The sequence below is a fragment of the Salvelinus namaycush genome, chromosome 5 (genome assembly GCF_016432855.1).
Source record: "Salvelinus namaycush isolate Seneca chromosome 5, SaNama_1.0, whole genome shotgun sequence".
Taxonomy (NCBI): Eukaryota; Metazoa; Chordata; class Actinopteri; order Salmoniformes; family Salmonidae; genus Salvelinus; species Salvelinus namaycush.
In genome coordinates, this window is record NC_052311.1 from 49,997,182 (window position 1) to 50,017,073 (window position 19,892).

At 41.4% G+C, this 19,892-nt stretch overlaps 1 protein-coding gene across 1 annotated transcript in view; it reads right to left on the minus strand.

The window, feature by feature from the left end:
* LOC120048411 (myocyte-specific enhancer factor 2D homolog) overlaps positions 1 to 15,372 on the minus strand; it is a 69,378-nt gene extending 54,006 nt beyond the window's left edge. The window contains exon 1 of the mRNA XM_038994364.1: positions 15,168 to 15,372. The gene's annotated coding sequence lies outside the window, so the exon portion shown is untranslated. The remainder of the gene's footprint in view (positions 1 to 15,167) is intronic.
* Between the last annotated feature and the right edge of the window lie 4,520 nt (positions 15,373 to 19,892).

Below are 19,892 nucleotides of genomic sequence, written 5' to 3' on the forward strand. Positions count from 1 at the left end.
GGTATCAAAGTCAAAATTCTGGTATCTTGACAACACTAACTTACAAAGTACACTTTTAAAATAAAATAACGGAATAGAGATTGAACCATGAAAGGTGCGTCTTTAGAAGGAACTCTCTGCTCGAACAGCATAACAGGAAATTCACAGATGCTTTATTCAATACAAGCCCATTTGGTACTCTCTTTGTAAATGACTAATAGATTTGTGAACAAACATGATACGCTTTCAAGTGTTTGACAATGAATACCCTAATTATGCAAATCTGCTTCCTTCTCAGGGACTACATAAAAAAGCAAAATGACAAAGAAACTGCAGTACAGCATTTTAATTTCATGACAATTGATATTACAATTGTGTCAACCATAACAACAATAACTTTTCAGTACCGTGAAAACAATGTTCTCTAATGCATTATTATAGTAGAATAATCTTCAGGGTAAAAGTAGTAAACCCTGAAATTCTGACCTGAGGTCTGATGTGAGACTTGACAGACATTCCTTCAGGGTTTGACCATTCAGCACAATTTTCAGTCCTAGGTGGCAACAGCTGCCACTAAGATATTTGGGGATTCTCAAAAAGAAGATGCCAACACATCCGACCCACTTTACCCTAATCAGCCTCACAACATCATTAACATTTAGCAACTAATATGATCTCATTCATGAATATCAACAGTGCTTGGAGAGACAACCAAAGGACTTGACCCAAATTCTCTGAACAAGACTACTGTCCAACAACAACAACATGGATTTCTGTTAGTGTCCCTCCCTGAGAGCCTTGAAGGCATTCTCCTAATCAGGGGAAATTTGGTATCTCCCAGCCCTGGGAGCTGTCACAGTTAAAGGGTAGAGGTCAAGAGGAGCGAGACGAGTCCTAACAGACGCGGCAACCTGTTCCCTTCAGCCGCGCCTCGCTCAGCTGCCACCACAAAGTTCCGCTGCCTTCACACAGAGGCAGTCGCCAGAAACGACACTCGGAGACTACCACACAGCAGAATGACCAACCTGGGAGGTGCCAGACATTTAGTCTAGGCTGAGACAGAATGAGACATAACGTTTATACTCAAAGGTTTATCAACAGGATGTTCTTTTGATTGTGAACAGATTAGGACATTTCAATAAAACCAATGCCTGTGGTCTCATTATTTTGTAAAGACAAATAATGGAATCAATGTAAGTTGTAGAATCATGATATCGGCTTAAATTAAAATCCAATTTGAGTATACTTGATGTTGAATATCTGTATGAAATCTACTACAGCCTTCAGACTATACATGATCACTGGATAAAAAAAAGAAGTGACGAAAACAAGAAAGGCTCCCGAGTCCACATTCTAATCTATGGTGATGGGTATTAGGCTTGTGCGGTAAACCTTATACTGGGTTATAGCCACAGGGTGGTTCTTCAATATCGTTGAAAAATGATTTCTTTGAAGTTTTTCAATAGATTTTAATATTTGTAGCAATTTGTTTTGTAAATACCTGCAGTCAACTTGTGCAATGCGTTAGGAGATAAAGCAGATCGCGTTCTTCATTTTACCTTTCACATTATTTTATGAAGCTTACCTTAGGTCCCCAGAACAGTTGAGCCAGTCATGCGTTTGTAAATAGCACAACTGGAGAAAGCGGGAGCAGGTGAGTCCAGCTGTGTTTTGACAGGGGTTGCGTTTTATATTGAAAGTCAGTGTTTTTTTAAACTTTAATAGAGTGATCAGGGACATGCAACTATAGTTTCCTTCACAGAAAATATATTAGTGCAACACATTCAGCAGAAAATAGCTTAATTTTCATCAGATGACAACAGAAGTGCAAAGCTATTTGGCTGGCAGCCACACAAGTAAATGAGCTTACAATGAAAAAGCAATGTATTTTTTTACAAAACAATGCATGGCCATCATATTTCTAATGTTTAGGCCTATCATAGAAAGAATGTAGTCAGCTACATTTCCTAATGTTTTGCTTAAAGATAATCTTGCATTTTACTAGAGAAAAATTGGTTGACTACACTGAGAAAAGTATGGAGAAAAGTAGCTACACATCAGTCAGGGCACTGTCTGCTGATAAAATGCCCATCTGTGAATTGTCATCCAAGTTAAGAAGTGCAACTGAAGCACAAAATCTGTCTGATGGCGAGCAGAAATTATTTGCACAATGACATTTGCACAATGTCTCTTGTTCACATTCGCTTGTAAAATGTCCAAACTCACCAAAAACGGCATTCGGTAGCTCCTACATATATATATATATATGCATAACTTTATGAGCTGGTTTGCCTGTCTTTGCAATTAGTTTATTTTCATTTTCGCTCGTTAGCAAATTTAGCTAGCAACCTTCATGGAAAATCGCTATTACTTGTGCTTATTTTGTTAGCATTCTGGTAATAGACGCCCAATGGGATTTTTCGTGTTTTTTGGTGCCCTCTTGTGCACTAAGCCTGTAACACCGTAAATCTCAGGGTGAGAGAAGGACGGTATGAAGATATGAACATCTGGATACCGCCCAACCCGAATGGCTATTTCTAGCCATTACAGTCAAAGGGAATGTATTGTCCTATAAGATTCAAGATAGGATTTAACAGAAGAGGCAACCTGTGCTTTTTCAGTAAACCTTTTTCATATTGGGTCCAGAAGTCTGTCCTTCAGATCACAATGGACTGGTATGGACCACAAGAGCTGTGCTAGATGACTACTTCGGTATTTAAGATGGAGGCAGCTGACCCCAAGGGAAAATAAGACTGGGGGGGTATATGCTCGGCATGGCACGGCCCAACTGTCATTGCACACAATGCAGACGAGGCGCTGTGTTGTGCACAGACACCCAGGCGACGAGACATTTGATGTACACAGTGGGGCGGAGAGGCCTCCACAAAAACTCCTCCCTTCCTTATCCCCCATCTAACACACACACATCTCAGAAACAGCTGACGTTTTAACAGGCTTACAACAGCTGACAGGCTACAGGTGGGTCAGAGGGGACCCTTTATAACCCCCTTCCTCTCCTCTTAGTCCCCAGCTCCATAATTCCTCTGAGCCGCACACACAGACAGACAGACATGCCAGTAACCACCCGTCCAACTCAGTTGACCTCTCCATCTCTAACCCACCTATTCTTTGGCCCTTTAAAAAAGAGCTTTATGACCTGACAGCATGTGTTGGAGAGGCTTGGTTTGACCACGTGGCTCAGTGTGTGGGCACTGTGTACAGTATGTGAGAGCGTCAACACATGCTACTCTGGTGTCGACTAGAACTATGGCACAAGCAAACCCGCTAAGCTCCTTTGCTGATTCCCTTACGGATGTCCTCAGTGGTATTACCAAACAGCAAGACCACAATGGAAATAGAATCATTGACTACAGTTTTAATCTGGAATAATTTCTCAATGTTTTTATGTAATCTGTAGACATTATGTTACATGATGCCCTATTTTGTATTACATTTTTGCTTTCAATTATTAAATAATACAATCATTAAAAAGGTAGACAAGTCAGATGTTCTTAAACCTTCTCAGGAGCATACTAGACTGACACACACAATGAAAATGAATTGCAGCAAGATATCAGTTTTACAGGTAGTGGTAGAAGGTCAAAGCAGCTGAAGGGGCCTTGGGCTGCAGTTAAACTACCAGTGGTTGCAGCGCTCTTCTTACAGGGAGCTGTGATCACAGTCTCAAGGGTGACAGACTGACTGAAAGACTCGTGAAAGTTGAATTGTGAGGGAATGCTGTCTTCATATTTAGGACAAGTAGACAGTTTGTAAAAGGCTAAAGCTCTAGAAGAGAGGGGATTTGAAAGCACAGCACTTCTTTGGATTGGATGGGGAAACCAACCATGGGGTGAAAAAAAAGAATTTAGGATGTGGGTATTCGTGCTGTGTGTGCAAAATAGAGCAGAACACTTTTCCTCACTCTTGTCACTTACCTTCTCACCCTCCAATCTCTCCATCCATCTATCCTTGCTGAATCTCTTACATTTTCTCTCACTTATTTTCTTCCTCTCCATGCTTCTCTCTATTTCTCTTTCTTTCTGAAGGAAATTAGTCTGTTGGCTTTTAGCTGTAATATGATAACCATTTCAATTATATAAACAATAGCCAGACTCCTCCAGAGGAAGGAGTGGTTAAGATGCACTTGGAGTGTCGAGGCCAAAGCGCACATGGAAGCTGACTTGTAAACACATAGCGTGAGTGTTAGAGAGTGAGTGTGTGTGTGTGTCTCAGTGGATAGATGTCTCTGTGTGTGCACATAAGACTGTGTGGGATGAAGAGCATAAGAGGCCTGGGAGAGAGAGAGAGAGGTGAGGACGAGTCAGTCAGCAAACACTCTGAAATGAAATGTTATCTAATACATGGAGAGGAACGGTGAGGCTGTCGGTTAAAAATTGTGAGAAAAATACACTATCTAGAATGTCACTGCGTTTTCCCCATGGCAAACTAACTGACCACCTGCATTGCTATATAGTCCACTCTGGTATTGGCATGTGCGCCTAAGCCAACAGCTCACAGTCACAGTGTGGGTATAGCCCACATGATGAGATTATTATGGACAAAAGAGCAAGATTATTTTATTTGTCAAATGGCAGCCAAACATCGATCACCATGTCATCAGAATAAGAACCTGGATATTTATTGGAAAGGAGCATCAAGCTCATCACTGTGCACTTTCACCATCCTGTGAAGTTCATCATCATTTATTTAATCTGTAGACTAATAAACTGCAAGCTTTCGAGTCGTGGTCAGAGGACCACACAAACTTGCCACCGCCATTTCAAGCATATTTAATTTTACAGATACAAACTGATCCCACCTTGTCTAGCATATTTTGTTTGGTCTACATTTGGAAATTTGACCAACAAATTAGCTGTTTCCATCAGGAATGTCATGACATTTTTTTATACGACATGTACTTTACTCGCATAAAAAGGTTGGATGTAAACCTGATTATAGACTGTATTTCTGTGGTCCAAAGGCTGTATGACATGCAGTAGTCTGCCATTTCAACACTTGTTCCATGGTAACATCAGATTGCCCTTCCCAGTTGTTGTCCACACTACTCAGATTGCTGCTGGGGATCAGTACCAGACCAGCACCAATGCACGCACACACACGCACACAATGGAAAGTGTGTCACTTTGGAAGGGTGGAGAGGGGATTTTTTTACTCTCTCCCTCTCCCTGACTCACTGTAACCATTCCCAGCTCTTCTCTGCTTCACAAGAGAAGAGGAATAAGCCAGCCATCTTCCCTCCCAACGTAACTTAACACACCCTGCATGGAGCGCACGGCTAACTCAATGAGCCCTGTGCAGATGGCCCCACTACTGTACCACATCTGTACAACCATAAAACTATACCACGCCGCAGTGAGGAAAGGGTGATATACATTCAATTGAGGGCACAACTTACAGCATTTGCCGTAAGTCAGTGACATAACAAGTGTAAGACACAGGTTTGGGGGGAATAAGATGGGAGGGGAGTTTGGAAAGGATGAAGAGCAAGTAATGGCAGGACTTGAGATCAAAGGGAAAGAGGGAGTGAAGAAGGAGAGAGGAGTGTGAGAGGCGGAGGTGTAGTGTTTCAGCTCGGGCGCTTGCCATTTCAGCTGTGCCGAAGTGATGGCCAGCCCCTGCTCCCGCACCACGGTAACCCCGTCAGCACAGCGGCATAGCTGGCGCTTGGTCTCACTCGCTCTTTTTCTCTTTCAGTCTCAAAGTTGGGATTATTATATTTCTCTACAGCTGTGGAAGTCTCTTCATTTCTACTTTTGTCTCTCTCCTGAATGGTTTTGAACTCTCGTAATGATGACAGACCTTCCCACTGTACTTGAAGTTTTCACATTGTCCAATGGATTCAGCTGCATTTTCCAAAGAACACGGGTTGGTTGTCCCAAAGGCCTCATCCAATACTCTGTTTAAATACAGTTCACTGGTGGTTGCTGATCCTGATCCAACGTCCTCTCCCCTTACATTAAATCTAATATTACCTGAACACACTGGTTCAGGTTAGTTATGAACCATTTGTGCTCGACTCAGTAGATTTTCTAAATACTGTTCTTATTACCTTGTTTCTTTGAGATCTTCTATGTAGAAAATGACAGAAAAAAGGCTTGCCTGATTTGAACTGAATGAACACAAATGTAATTAAATTGACACCACAGTCAAGGTCACGCTGGCCCCGGTGTGGTGTAGTGTAACACTTTGTGTTCCGAATCCCTGCTCATCCCTGCTCATCCCAGACTCATTTATTAATGATAATCTTGCATATGTGTTGCATTTAGCCTACATGTGTTGTGATGTCTTGATCCCACCAAAGACCCCCAAAAAGCCCATTCGGTTGGCATTATGCAAGATTACCCTTTCTATTCGCAAAGAGTATATTAAGGAGGGAAATTTGACTTCATCTGGATAAAGCCTCTGGCAAAACTACTGAGTGGTAGAGAAGAAGAATGAAAACAAAAGGATATGGACACCGTCATGGAACGGAATGAGGGAGTTTTAATATACTCCTACAGATTCCATAATCCCAGATAAAAATACATGTTACGTGCATTCACCATTTTGATTTATTCATCTGTTTCTACCTACTAGCCAAAAGGAGGTCAACCCAGATTTCAATGTTTTTCTCCAAAGCTGTATATTTCAAGCAGTCTTTAGAGGCAGATTGGATAAATGTAGTGCTCTGAGCAGAGTATTTTTAGAGAAAAGCAACAACTGGATGTAAGGATTTACCATAGATTTTTTTCTCTTCAGCTATATTTTTACGAAACATTGATCACTGTAAGCTATAACCTGATGCATGATTGACATACATATAGAAACATGGTGAGCAAACCAATCACAAGACAATGGTATCTGATGATAAACCAACTTTTGAAGAACTGTTAAGATGGGTCATTTCAGTGAATTTAGCTGCCCTTACAAGAACCATGGAAGATCTCTTCATCTTTCGGAGTCCATCTAATCAATGCGAGATGTTAACATGCTTACTAATGCTGTTACAACAACAAGGATCAAGAGTGACCATTTAGAGCTGTGAAAGGAAAGGAAATGTTATTTTAGTTATGGTACACTAATGGCTCCAGTGAGAATTGATGAATGCTACAGTATATTAAATTAATAGGGAATCATTGGTATGCTTTTATGACCGGCAGTACAATGGAACGCTAATCGCTATACCATTCACGGCTTTAAGTCTATGGTTGAATTCTAACAAGCAGAGATGTGGAACATAACTTCCCCTTCAAGAAGCGAGCAGCTGCTATTTTTGCTGTAAGCCGACACCGGTGGTCACACAAAATCAACCACCTCGTTTCAGGGAACTCGGTTTTCCAGAGTGACACCAGTCAGTTCTCATAGTTTTTTAGTTCAGAGAATGGAGGTAACAGATTCAAATGCTCATGAGATTACTCTTTGGTGTGTTGGAGCCGTTTGAAACATTGCGTCCTTGTACCCAATTAATTGGTGCGAAGTTCTACATGCTCAGGTTGAAGGTGTTTGAACCTCCGCTAGAGAGCAAGTAGCCGTTTCAAGTCAAATAAAGTATTTCTAAATAATATGAGAGGATTTCAGCTGTTTCTCACTGCTATTCAGGTTATTTCATAATATTCAATCACCTCTGCTTATTCAAAATGACCAAGAAAAGGTGGGTGGGAATCAAATCTGAAGGGCAGTAAAAGATGCAAAATGGGAGCCTCAAATAGACTACCTACAATCGTGTTGAGAATATGTCAATCTTCTCTACTTTGCCTTTAGATTGGGGGTATGCCAAGAACCACCCTTTGGTAATTAGAATAAGACTACTACATCCGACCTCAACTGTACCAGGCCGTTACCACTCACAACACCAGAATCTTGACTTCGATACCGATACCAGTTTTAGAATCACGATACTCTATACCAAAATGACACGTAAAAAAAAAAAAAGGCATATTAGCCAAAGTAACAGAATGGCACTTGATCCATACCTTTTGAGTTCAATATCATTACATTTAACTTTTTTTTTTTTTTTACTTTTTTTTTTTTTTTTACCACATAATAGTAATCATTTATTTTAAATGGTAAATCTCTAGTCTATTGCTAAATTGGGTAAATGAAGATGTAGCCTAGGCCTATTCACAATACAGGTGAATCATATTCAATAGGAGTGTGTGTATGCGTTGAATTATTGAGCTTGTTTTGGCTGATTTTGTGGGGTTACAGAATAAATATGTTCAACTTCCATTTGGAACTTATAATCACTGATCTGGCTTTCAAGTCTGTCTATGAAAATGCCCTATTTGTTAGATTTAACTAGAACCACACATAACACACATTCACTAATAATGACTAACTTCTTGTAGCAGGCATTATAGAAAATTAACACAGGTCTCATAAACAATCTCTCAAGCACAAGCCCAGGTGAGTTAGTGATGGGGGTGGAGACAAATCGATACAGTTACATATCGGGATATTATTTGACAATATATCGTATCGTTTTGACAATTTCGCTATATTATTTTGTGCTAGTAGGCTGTACCTGCACCAAAACTACAGTATTTTCCCTTCATAGCTCGTTCTCCATCTAAATTTTAAATAGAAAGCCAATATGTTTCCAGCACTTTTATTTATATAACTGATCAAAACAATATGTTTGGAACATCAAAATCACAATAAAATCACAGTATTAAATTGCAATAAACATAAAATTGTGAGTCGCAATACATATCGTATCGCCACCTAAGTATTGTGATAAAATCGTAAGGTCCCTGGCAATTCCCAGCCCTATCTATAGTGAGTAGCCATCTAATCTTTATACTTTAAGTTTAGCCAACTTGGATCTATTTGCTAGCTAACAAGGTAGAACAGTTGAACTGTTACGAACACAACCTTCGGTCCGTCTCCAACCGTTCTGGACAGCATGCTAGCCCCTCCACTTTGTTCAGAAGTTGAAATCAAGCAACCTAACATAAACTCACCCCATTCCGTACAAATGTGCGCAACCGCAACATTCAAAACGAGGCTACAAAGAAAACTAATGGGACTGTAGCAACTGTGTTGACTTCAAAATCGGGGGTGTGAACTAGGTTTCTATTCAAGCGTTGATCGACATGGTAATGGATTTATAGTATTGGAGAAAAGTTGAAAAAAACAGACCCTCCGTTACATCTAGACGTGTCATGTCGTAACGTACAGCACGCATAAAGCAACTATTTCTGTCTTACAATCTCTCTCCACCACTTCTCTCATCCTTTAAAAACAAGAAATGGACAGTGACGGGGGTAAGGGGGGGATACCTAGTCATTTTTTGCGTCTTCATTGCATGCGATCATCATTCTCAAAGCCACTGTTTACTTCTAAGATCACTTTAGCACCGCCCTAAAAACCCGATTCAAATTCGACACAAACCTTCAAATAGGTATGTAATGACACATTATATAAACTCTTTATAGTGTTCTATTTACATTTTAGAGGCGATAAGGTGATAAGTTGAACAGATCGAGTGACAAAAAGTAATTTTCCCACACGATATCTCTCCTTCTCACTCTCACGCATTAGTTTCGCTTCCCCACCCGCCATTTTTAAAAAGACCCAACGGGGCTCATTGCCTGCTTGAATTATGCAGAAACGGGCAGCGTTTAGGTCATGTAATTTATTCTGTTGGAAAGGGAAGAAATTGTGCTTTACAATGGTATTGACATTACAGTTGATCTGGAAGTATTACGTTTTGGGGCGCTAAAATAAGGGCAATTGTACGGACCAAGGCGATGTACGGGTTTACGTGAGTTTACGTTACCTTATTTCTCAGAATGAGAACGAGTTGCCAACTCCTTATATAAATTGTGCTTTTTATGGTTATTGCACATTTATAAACGGACTAGACAGCTAGCATAAGTCTTTAGCTAAAATGCTACTAGCGGTACGTGTTAAAGCAATGCCGCATGCGAAAAACTGAGTATACATTTTCCAGAATCAATGTTCATTGATAGTCCCATTTGAGTAGTGTCTGCTCTGCATGCATAGAGTTGAGACATAAAAATTGTATGGTTAGAAATGTTCATTTATCCTCGATCACAGTACAATAATCTCTCAATGTGTTTCGGTGTCCATATGACCAATTCTGTTGGACCAAACCTCAAATGCAAATAGGGAGTTGAAACCGCTTGTTCGAAAGGAAGAAGTGATCCCTCAGCTTTGTTGTTGTGAGTGGCAGGGGGAGGGGCTTGGTATGTGTGTAAAAGGTGCAAACAGCACAGAAGGAGCAGAGGAGGCAAGGCCAAAAAGACAACATGAGAACAAGCGGACAAACACTCATGAAAATAAAAACTTGATTCTTGCGATACAGGCATTTGAAATATCGTGCTAAAACATAAATTTGAATGAATCTAAGCCCCGAATCCCAGCCCTAACTGATCAACAACATTTGAATAGAAGAAGCAATCTCTTCTCCTATAAAAGTGTGAGTTGTCTCTGTAGTTAAGACCCATGACGTCATTCACACACACACACACACACAGTCAGTTCAAGGCACCAGCAAAGATGTTATTGACTGGAAGAGACATGAGGCGAGGGACACGAAATGAAAGAATCAAGTTTTCGGCGAAAATCTGCTTTTTGCGTTATGGTTTGCATATTATCACAAACAAGGTACTAGGTAAGTGAATTGATGTTAGCTTCAACTGTAAGCTAGCAAGGAAAGTTAGCCTACAAAACTGGAAGATGCCGGTATCACCTTCTTGCATTTAAATTGCTCTAGCCTGTAATGGACATTGTTTTGCAACCAGTAATGAACAGTTTCAACATTTCTACATGACGTGTTGCATTATTCAAGTGTGTTAACTTCTGTGCAGCACGAGTGGTGATGCTGCCCAGACTACCAGTTAGAACAGTGGTTCCTCAGGACAGGCTAAAGCTAGCAATGAGTAAGTGGAGCATGCATGGTGCTCTCGTGCTATAAGGGGACATCGGCTGCGCTGATAGACTTAATCCTCTCTCAATCAATAGATGACGTGAAACACGTTTGACAGAAGAAACTAAAGTAACAAAAATTCTAGTACCGAACCGTTTTCATGTTCTATTACCACTGATCGGTAGAGAATCTCATTATCACCATCAACCTGTTCCACTCCATGGTCCAAACCACTCATCCCTAAGCGGGCACTTCACATCTCCACTTCTCCCACAGTATCCCCTCCACTGGCCCCCTCTTTCCTTCAGGGACCCTAGGGCCTAGTTGACCTCCCTGCCCTCTGGACTGGAGCCCTCTCTCCTCTGTGCCTCTCTGCACATGACCTTAATTGATGTTTAACCCCTAATCAGCTGCTGATGGTTCAATTATTATTATTATTATTATAATTTTTTTTTATTTAAAAACTTTATTTAACTAGGCAAGCCAGTGAAGAACAAATTCTTATTTACAATGACGGCCTACCGTGGAACAATGGGCTAACTGCCTTGTTCAGGGTCAGAACGACAGATTTTTACCTTGTCAGCTTGGTGATTCGATCCAGCAACCTTTCAGTTACTGGGCCATCGCTCTACATGAGGTCAGCAATTAAGAGCTTGCTGGAGGATAGATTAGTCCTGGGTTAGTAAAGAGTTTTCTGCCCTATAGCTAAGGAGAAGCAGAGCTCACTGGGCTTTAATCCTTGGAGGGACGGTTGCCAAGACTGCTTCCCATATTACACCTCTATAGATCTTTGCCCTGTGCAGAGGTCCTCTGGCTGCAATTTCAGGATGAAGCATTGAGGGGAGGCCATTTTGAAATGACATGGAAAGAAAGGGTATGGAGAGGCGAATCATGCCAGTATACTTCTCACTATAAGCACCTTTGGCTTGTGGCTCCATCAAGCGAAGAGAGAGGGTGACATTTCTTTCCCTTACAGTGTGCTGGGGTAAAGTGAGGCCCTGTGATGATTGAATCACAGCCATAATGGCAGAAGGCAGGACCCTGCTGTGCAGCGGAGTTCTTCCTGCTCTCAACACTCAGCGTGGGAAAGCAGTGGGCAAAGCTGCCTTGGAATAAAATAACACAAAAAAAAGAGGCCATGAAACAAACACGGCGAGAGCACACACTCAGTATTTTATACTTGATATAACTAAAATGCTCTCATTCTTTCCAAAGCTGTTGGTTTGTTACAGGTGGAACAATTGGGTTCTTCGGCATGACAATAAGCAGAGGCTATACTTATCTGACCTATACTTATCTGACCTGACTGAAGTGAAGATAAGACATCTTCCTTCGCAATAGAGCGAGATAACATGAGATCAGCTGTAAGCCAGTGCATGGGAGATCAGACAGACATTTAACTTGAACTGTCCAGGCATTATTTTAGCCTAGGGTTAGGCAGTGATTAAATCACATCAATATTTGTGTCAGGCAAGGGGTGGCCAGTACACCATTGATTGTCCCAGAGATTAGTGCTTAATTGAAATTACTCTGTAATTGGAGGAGAGAAGGCCTTGACCAATAGGATGTTCTGGGCAGCAGGCATCTTAAGGATTTAGGGCTATGCTGATCACTCACTCTTTAGTCTAATCCATAGATTGCTAGACCCCCACTTCTATCCCTTCTCAAGTATCCTTACTCTCTCTGTCATTCCCTCCCTCCATATAGATGCTCACGCCAAAACAAATATTTTACATTCACATTCACACACGTACCACACATAAAAATACAGTAATTGTATGGGCACATACTCAAACACTTACATGAAAACATATTCAGTCATTATTCCATACAGACTGCCACATGTGAGATGTCTGAAGAGCACAATAGCTGACCATCTGTGTTTGCAATTAAGCAGGTCGCTGCAGCATGAGGATGATTGTTATTCCATGGAGAATGATTTAACAAGAGGAATCTTATTTATTTGACTGGAGCCACCATGTGGCATGGCTATTCTGAGGGCGCCATAAAAACATTATGTTTTCACTTGTGTAATTACAGAGTTATTACATAGGTGTAAGACCAACTTAATGTAAAGTGTTTCCCATTTGCCTTTAATATAACTTAAGTTACATTTTTGTGTTGCCCATTATTAAATAGGAGAGAAGGAGGAGCGGCAGGTAGCCTAGTGGTTAGTACGTTGCTAGATTGAATCCCTGAGCTGACAAGGTAAAAATCTGTCGTTCTGTCCCTGAACAAGGCAGTTTGCCCTCTGTTCCTAGGCCGTCAATGTAAATAAAGATTTGTTCTTAACTGACTTGCCTAGTTAAATAAAAGGTAAAATAAATAAAAAATTGTAAGAGACTTGTCTGACAGAGGCTAGTAGGATGCGGTCACGCTTCTCAGGCACAAAAAAGGCTTTTACTTTGCTGAGCCTAAAAGTTATTTGTCGTTTTTAGGCTCAGCAAAGTAAAAGTCTACTTACACTCAATCTGCCAATTTAGGCTGTGTGTGTGTGTATGTGTATGTGTATGTGTATGTGTATGTGTATGTGGAGAAATAAAGAGGGTGCAACTCATCCAATCCAATTGCAATGCCTAAACACTTTAAACTATTTCATGACATCCTACCGTGTCCTGTGGCACATGCGGGAATGATGGCGGGAGCCTCTAATGATGTCAAAATTGAGGCCAGCACAGGAGACTCATGAGGGCCAGTGTCTTCCAGAGAGACGAGAATAGATAAGGTAGGGGGAGCTGTGAGGGGGAGGGGTGTAAAGCTCCCATTAGCTCTGACATCTTGACAATGTCAGAGACAGCAGTTATTTTGTATTGGTTGGAATACCCAGTCCATGGCACTGGTCCTGACCCATACTGTCTCAACGATGAAAACAGATTAGCCTTTATCTTTATATCAGGGTGAAAAGTGTAATTTGTTCCCTGTCTTACCTGTAAGTACTCCTCAGCGGGAAACACAGGGGCATGTCCTTACGGGGACAGCTCATTTTCCTGTAATCTCCTACTCGGTCTCTGACTGCTCTGAGGCTTACCAGGGCTGGTGAGAACCTCTATCTGGACTGTGTCCCTGAGGACCCTGTCTCTGCCATGTGACACCCTGACTGGAATCACAACGTGCACTATACCTGCATGCATAGCTGAAACACTCATCAGTTTATGCCCCTCATTTATGGGGGGAGGGGAAAGACATTAATACATTTAATCCCACAAGAGAGACACTAAACTGTCACATATTAAGGTTTAAGCAGAGCATTAATTAAAATAACTAGACTTCCTATTTTACTGTAAAAACAACATGCAAGGGTAATGGAAAAACTGACAGAATATAATTTCTCCCTCAAAGAATATTGGGAAAGAATTCCTATTACAACACACTAATTACACTGAAGATTTATCTACACATGCTATCTCCAACACTTTCACGGGCAAAATGAATTCCGCATTTTAGGAGTAATCAATAGTTTGTTGACACTTTTCCCGTGAGGAAACAGCAATTACACCACAGGCAACCATTTTTGGGCCGTCAAATTCTTATACAGTCAGGTCAAAAGTGTTTTGGCAATGTTTAACATTTGATGGACGCAAAACATTAACGTTGGCTTACATGCGCATTACGTTGATACCAAAGGTTCCTTAAATAAAAAAAATTCTGACACCTTGATGCTCTCTTTGCGCTATTCTATGCTGTGCTGTAATTCTCTTGCCGATGGAGAAAGAGACCATCGAATTACGTGTCTGCCATGAAGGAATAACCAACAAAAGCCTCTCAATAGGAATAAAGTATGCAGTAAACTATTCATTCTACTCACTTAAGTGAAAGCAATTCATAGAATTGAAGAGTAATCGTGTCAAAACATCGGTGACACTTTTCATAAATCGTTCTGACAGCTCCTAGTGAACAGTCACCACGGCTGTTGCGCTCATGAAGGAAGAGAATCCCTACATCCATCAATTATTAGCGTTTATTAACTGTGCTAGTATCATACCATTGAGGCGACATAAAGTAATCCCTAGTTTGCAAGAAATACAAACCAGTAAGCAAACTCTCCATCATGTAGTCTACCCCTGACACTCAAAATAAAGCACGAGACAGCGCGCGACCACCACACCGAATTATGGTTGCTTGGAGTTGCCCTCAGTTCAATGACATCAGAAAGTGGCCATTCGAAAGCAACATGTTGTTAAATGTAAGTTATTCAAAGTAAACAGATGCCTAATGTTACTGACCAAACATATTCACTAGCAGGTAACGTTAGCTAACCTGGGTAACGTTAGCGAGTTTGTGAAGAGTGACTTACCCTGTAGAACTGTATCCACATCTGTCTGGTAAAACCGGAGATTCAAAGATATATGACTATGTATTTAAAATGTTGATTGAGGAATAAAGATTATGTTAACAGTCTGTCTGTCGACGTCAGTATAAATTTAAAAAATCGTTCCTCTTGATGTACAATGTAACTATTTAGTTCTGTCAAACGATACAATGTAGCTGCTGCTGCCCAATCTATCTTGATTGGCACTGCTTCATGATTGACACTAGCCGGACCAATAGACAAGAGATATTCGTGTTGTTTAACCAATCACTGGAGAAGTCAGAGGATTTGACTCGTCAACGTGAAGTTAGTAGAAGGTGATCCGTGAAGTAGGAAGGACTAATGGTGAGATCATGTGTGAGTGTATCCCTCCGCCTCTTCTGTTTTACTGTAAGTGGGAACGTCTCTATTTAAATCATGATATCCATTGTCTTACTTCTCGAATTTACGCACAGCGTTTGAAGTAATGGAGTGTGTCATTTCAATTGTGATGCCAGTGATTTCTTATGTGCCTTGTAGCGTAATAGCAAAATAAATATTATCTTTCCTCTTGTACGGCTATAGAATGTGGCCAATCATCTGACCTTATACGTGTGCGTTTTCCCTCAATACATTTCTCTTGCATTTAGTCTTATTATTTATTTGGCTATATGCTGTTGGACAAAAGTGCATCCATAAGCTCTATAAAGTAGCATATAGGTACAGCATAACCTACGGAAAGTAGCATACAAATCCTGTACAATGGGTATCACCTAATGAGGTAAAATTGGAAACTTCGATTTCTGCACACTTGAAGGGTACGGTACGCACTGAGCGAAACGCAGAGCAGCGTTTCAAATATGAACTACCTTATCTCATGGCTGCGGAAGAAAATGGTGTTTACAGTGAGGAAAGGGGTGATGCTGGTCTGCATAGAAATGAAAATGTACGGATGTAGTGTGAAGCGCATGACACGCTTGAGTGTTAATTTGCTCATAATCATCTGTAAAGTTTTAAGGCTACTTCACCAGTATAAACACGTAATGTTATTTATTCCAGACTAATGAAAATATGCATACAGTATTCATATCTTATTTAGTTTCATATTACAGTCTGTCGCACATAGCCTACGTCACCACTTCGTCAGTATGAAGCAAATGGTCAGGGCTGTCAAATGTAAAGTTACAGGACATGGTATCACAGAAATATTTAATTATATTGTATCTGAAAGTAGCCTACGGTTTATTAATGATGTCAGTATCTCAATTTTTGAAACAAATGTGTTAATTTATTATTAGACAGGCTGATGACAGATTTAAAAGCATTTCGCTACAACCGCAATAACATCTGCTTAACACGTGTATGTGACCAATACAATTTGATTTGATTTGATGACACAAAAATTGAATAAAACGTTTAATGGGCCAACTTTAATCTTTTCCCACATTTTGCATTTTATCGAACTGCAGATGAGGTTCCTCTTATTTAGATCAAATATGTCTTTGTTTGCCTGTTGTAATATTTCCAGTCACTTTTGGGGGCTCTCCTTAACTTCCCATTTCTCTCTTTCTCGATCTCTCTCTCACGCACGCACGCACACACACCAAAAATGTGTCGTATTTAATTCTGTGCTGCCACAGTCGATGCAGAGCAACATATGGAAACGCCCAACCAGGGAGGCTCGGCAAATGGACCATTTACTTGCCTGACACTTTAATCAGTGTATCCATAAATGTACATTGGACTTTTTGTGATCCATCGACGAACAGCCAGATAATCAGAAAGAGAGATCATTGGGGGGTAATCAAGCAATATAAGTAGTAGAGGGGAGGAGTAGGCTGTAGGTAGAGAGATTACACTGTATTTTATGCTTTATGTAAGGAGCTTACGTAGTGGGGTTTTGCAGAGGAGAATTAATGCAAACAGATGGGCACCCTGTTGGCCTCTCACACCGGCCTGTTCCTAGAGTTGGACAGCATAGCATTCAACCAGTTGGCCTTGAAGCTATGGAAATGCCATGGGAAATAAAAACAAACTATTCACACTGGTGGGAATAAGTCCCCAGAGACATCTCCTTCAAAGTTGATCGGGCTGTAGATTGTGCCTGTGGATTGTTGTCCTACTCCTCTTCAATGGCTGTGCGATGTCGATGGATATTGGCGGGAACTGGAACGCGCTGTCGTACACGTCGATCCAGAGCATCCCAAACATACTCAATGGATGACATGTCTGGTGAGTATACAGGCCATAGAAGAACTGGAACATGTTCAGCTTCCAGGAATTGTGTACAGATCCTTGTGACATTATCATGCTGAAATATGAGGTGATGGCGGTGGATGAATGGCACGACAATGGGCCTCAGGACCAGGTCACAGTATCTCTGTGCATTCAAAATGCCATCGATAAAATGCAATTGTGTTCGTTGTCCGTAGCTTATACCTGCCCATACCATAACCCCACCGCCACCATGGGGCACTCTGTTCACAACGTTGATATCAGCAAACCGCTTGCCCACATGACGCCATACACGCTGTCTGCCATCTGCCCAGTACAGTTGAAACCGGGATTCATCCATGAAGAGCACACTTCTCCAGCGTGCCAGTGGCCACTGAAGTCGGTTACGAAGCCAAACTGCAGTCAGGTCAATACCCTAGTGAGGACGACGAGCACGCAGATGAGCTTCCCTGAGATGGTTTCTGATTGTTTGTGCAGAAATTTTTTGGTTGTGCAAATCCACAGTTTCAGCAGCTGTCCAGGTGGCTGGTCTCTGACGATCCCACAGGTGAAGAAGCCGGGTGTGGAGGTCCTGGGCTGGCGTGGTTACATGTGGTCTCCGGTTGTGAGGCCGGTTGGATGTACTACCAAATTCTCTAAAACGATGTTGGAGGCAGTTTAAGGTAGATCAATGAACATTAAATTCTCTGGCAACAGCTCTGGTGGACATTCCTGCATTCGGCATGCCTATTGCACGCTCCCTCAAAACTTGAGACATCTGTGGCATTGTGTTGTGTGACAGAACTGCACATTTTAGAGTGGACTTTTATTGTCTCCAGCATAAGGTGCACCTGTGTAATGATCATGCTGTATAATCAGGTTCTTGATATGCCACACCTGTCAGGTGGATGGATTATCTTGGCAAAGGAGAAATGCTCATCACTAACAGGGATGTACACTTATTTGTGCAAACAATTTGAGATAAATAAGCTTTTTGTGCATATGGAACATGAAACATGGCACCAACACTTTACATGTTGCATTTATATTTTTGTTCAGTATAAAGTATTATTTTGGTAAGGGGTTCACTTGCAGTTATAAAACTTTGTTTATTCTGAAACAGTCATCAAGAGCAATGTAATCTTATGGAAGATCAGGTAAGTGTCCAAGCACATTCCACACAATAGTTACTTCTCAAATCAAATCAAATCAAATTTTATTTGTCACATACACATGGTTAGCAGATGTTAATGCGAGTGTAGCGAAATGCTTGTGCTTCTAGTTCCGACAATGCAGTAATAACCAACGAGTAATCTAACCTAACAATTCCACAACTACTACCTTATACACACAAGTGTAAAGGGATAAAGAATATGTACATAAAGATATATGAATGAGTGATGGTACAGAACTGCATAGGCAAGATGCAGTAGATGGTATAGAGTACAGTATATACATATGAGATGAGTAATGTAGGGTATATAAACATAAAGTGGCATAGTTTAAAGTGGCTAGTGATACATGTATTACATAAAGATGGCAAGATGCAGTAGATGATATAGAGTACAGTATATACATATACATATGAGATGAGTAATGTAGGGTATGTAAACATTATATTAAGTGGCATTGTTTAAAGTGGCTAGTGATACATTTCTACATACATTTCCATCAATTCCCATTATTAAAGTGGCTGGAGTTGAGTCAGTATGTTGGCAGCGGCCACTAAATGTTAGTGGTGGCTGTTTAACAGTCTGATGGCCTTGAGATAGAAGCTGTTTTTCAGTCTCTCGGTCCCTGCTTTGATGCACCTGTACTGACCTCGCCTTCTGGATGATAGCGGGGTGAACAGGCAGTGGCTCGTGTGGTTGTTGTCCTTGATGATCTTTATGGCCTTCCTGTGACATCGGGTGGTGTAGGTGTCCTGGAGGGCAGGTAGTTTGCCCCCGGTGATGCGTTGTGCAGACCTCACTACCCTCTGGAGAGCCTTACGGTTGTGGGCGGAGCAGTTGCCGTACCAGGCGGTGATACAGCCCGACAGGATGCTCTCGATTGTGCATCTGTAGAAGTTTCTTCAGCCTCCTGAGGTTGAAGAGGCGCTGCTGCGCCTTCTTCACAACGCTGTCTGTGTGGGTGGACCAATTCAGTTTGTCCGTGATGTGTACACCGAGGAACTTAAAACTTACTACCCTCTCCACTACTGTCCCGTCGATGTGGATAGGGGGGTGCTCCCTCTGCTGTTTCCTGAAGTCCACAATCATCTCCTTTGTTTTGTTGACGTTGAGTGTGAGGTTATTTTCCTGACACCACACTCCGAGGGCCCTCACCTCCTCCCTGTAGGCCGTCTCGTCGTTGTTGGTAATCAAGCCTACCACTGTAGTGTCGTCCGAAAACTTGATGATTGAGTTGGAGGCGTGCATGGCCACGCAGTCGTGGGTGAACAGGGAGTACAGGAGAGGGCTCAGAACGCACCCTTGTGGGGCCCCAGTGTTGAGGATCAGCGGGGTGGAGATGTTG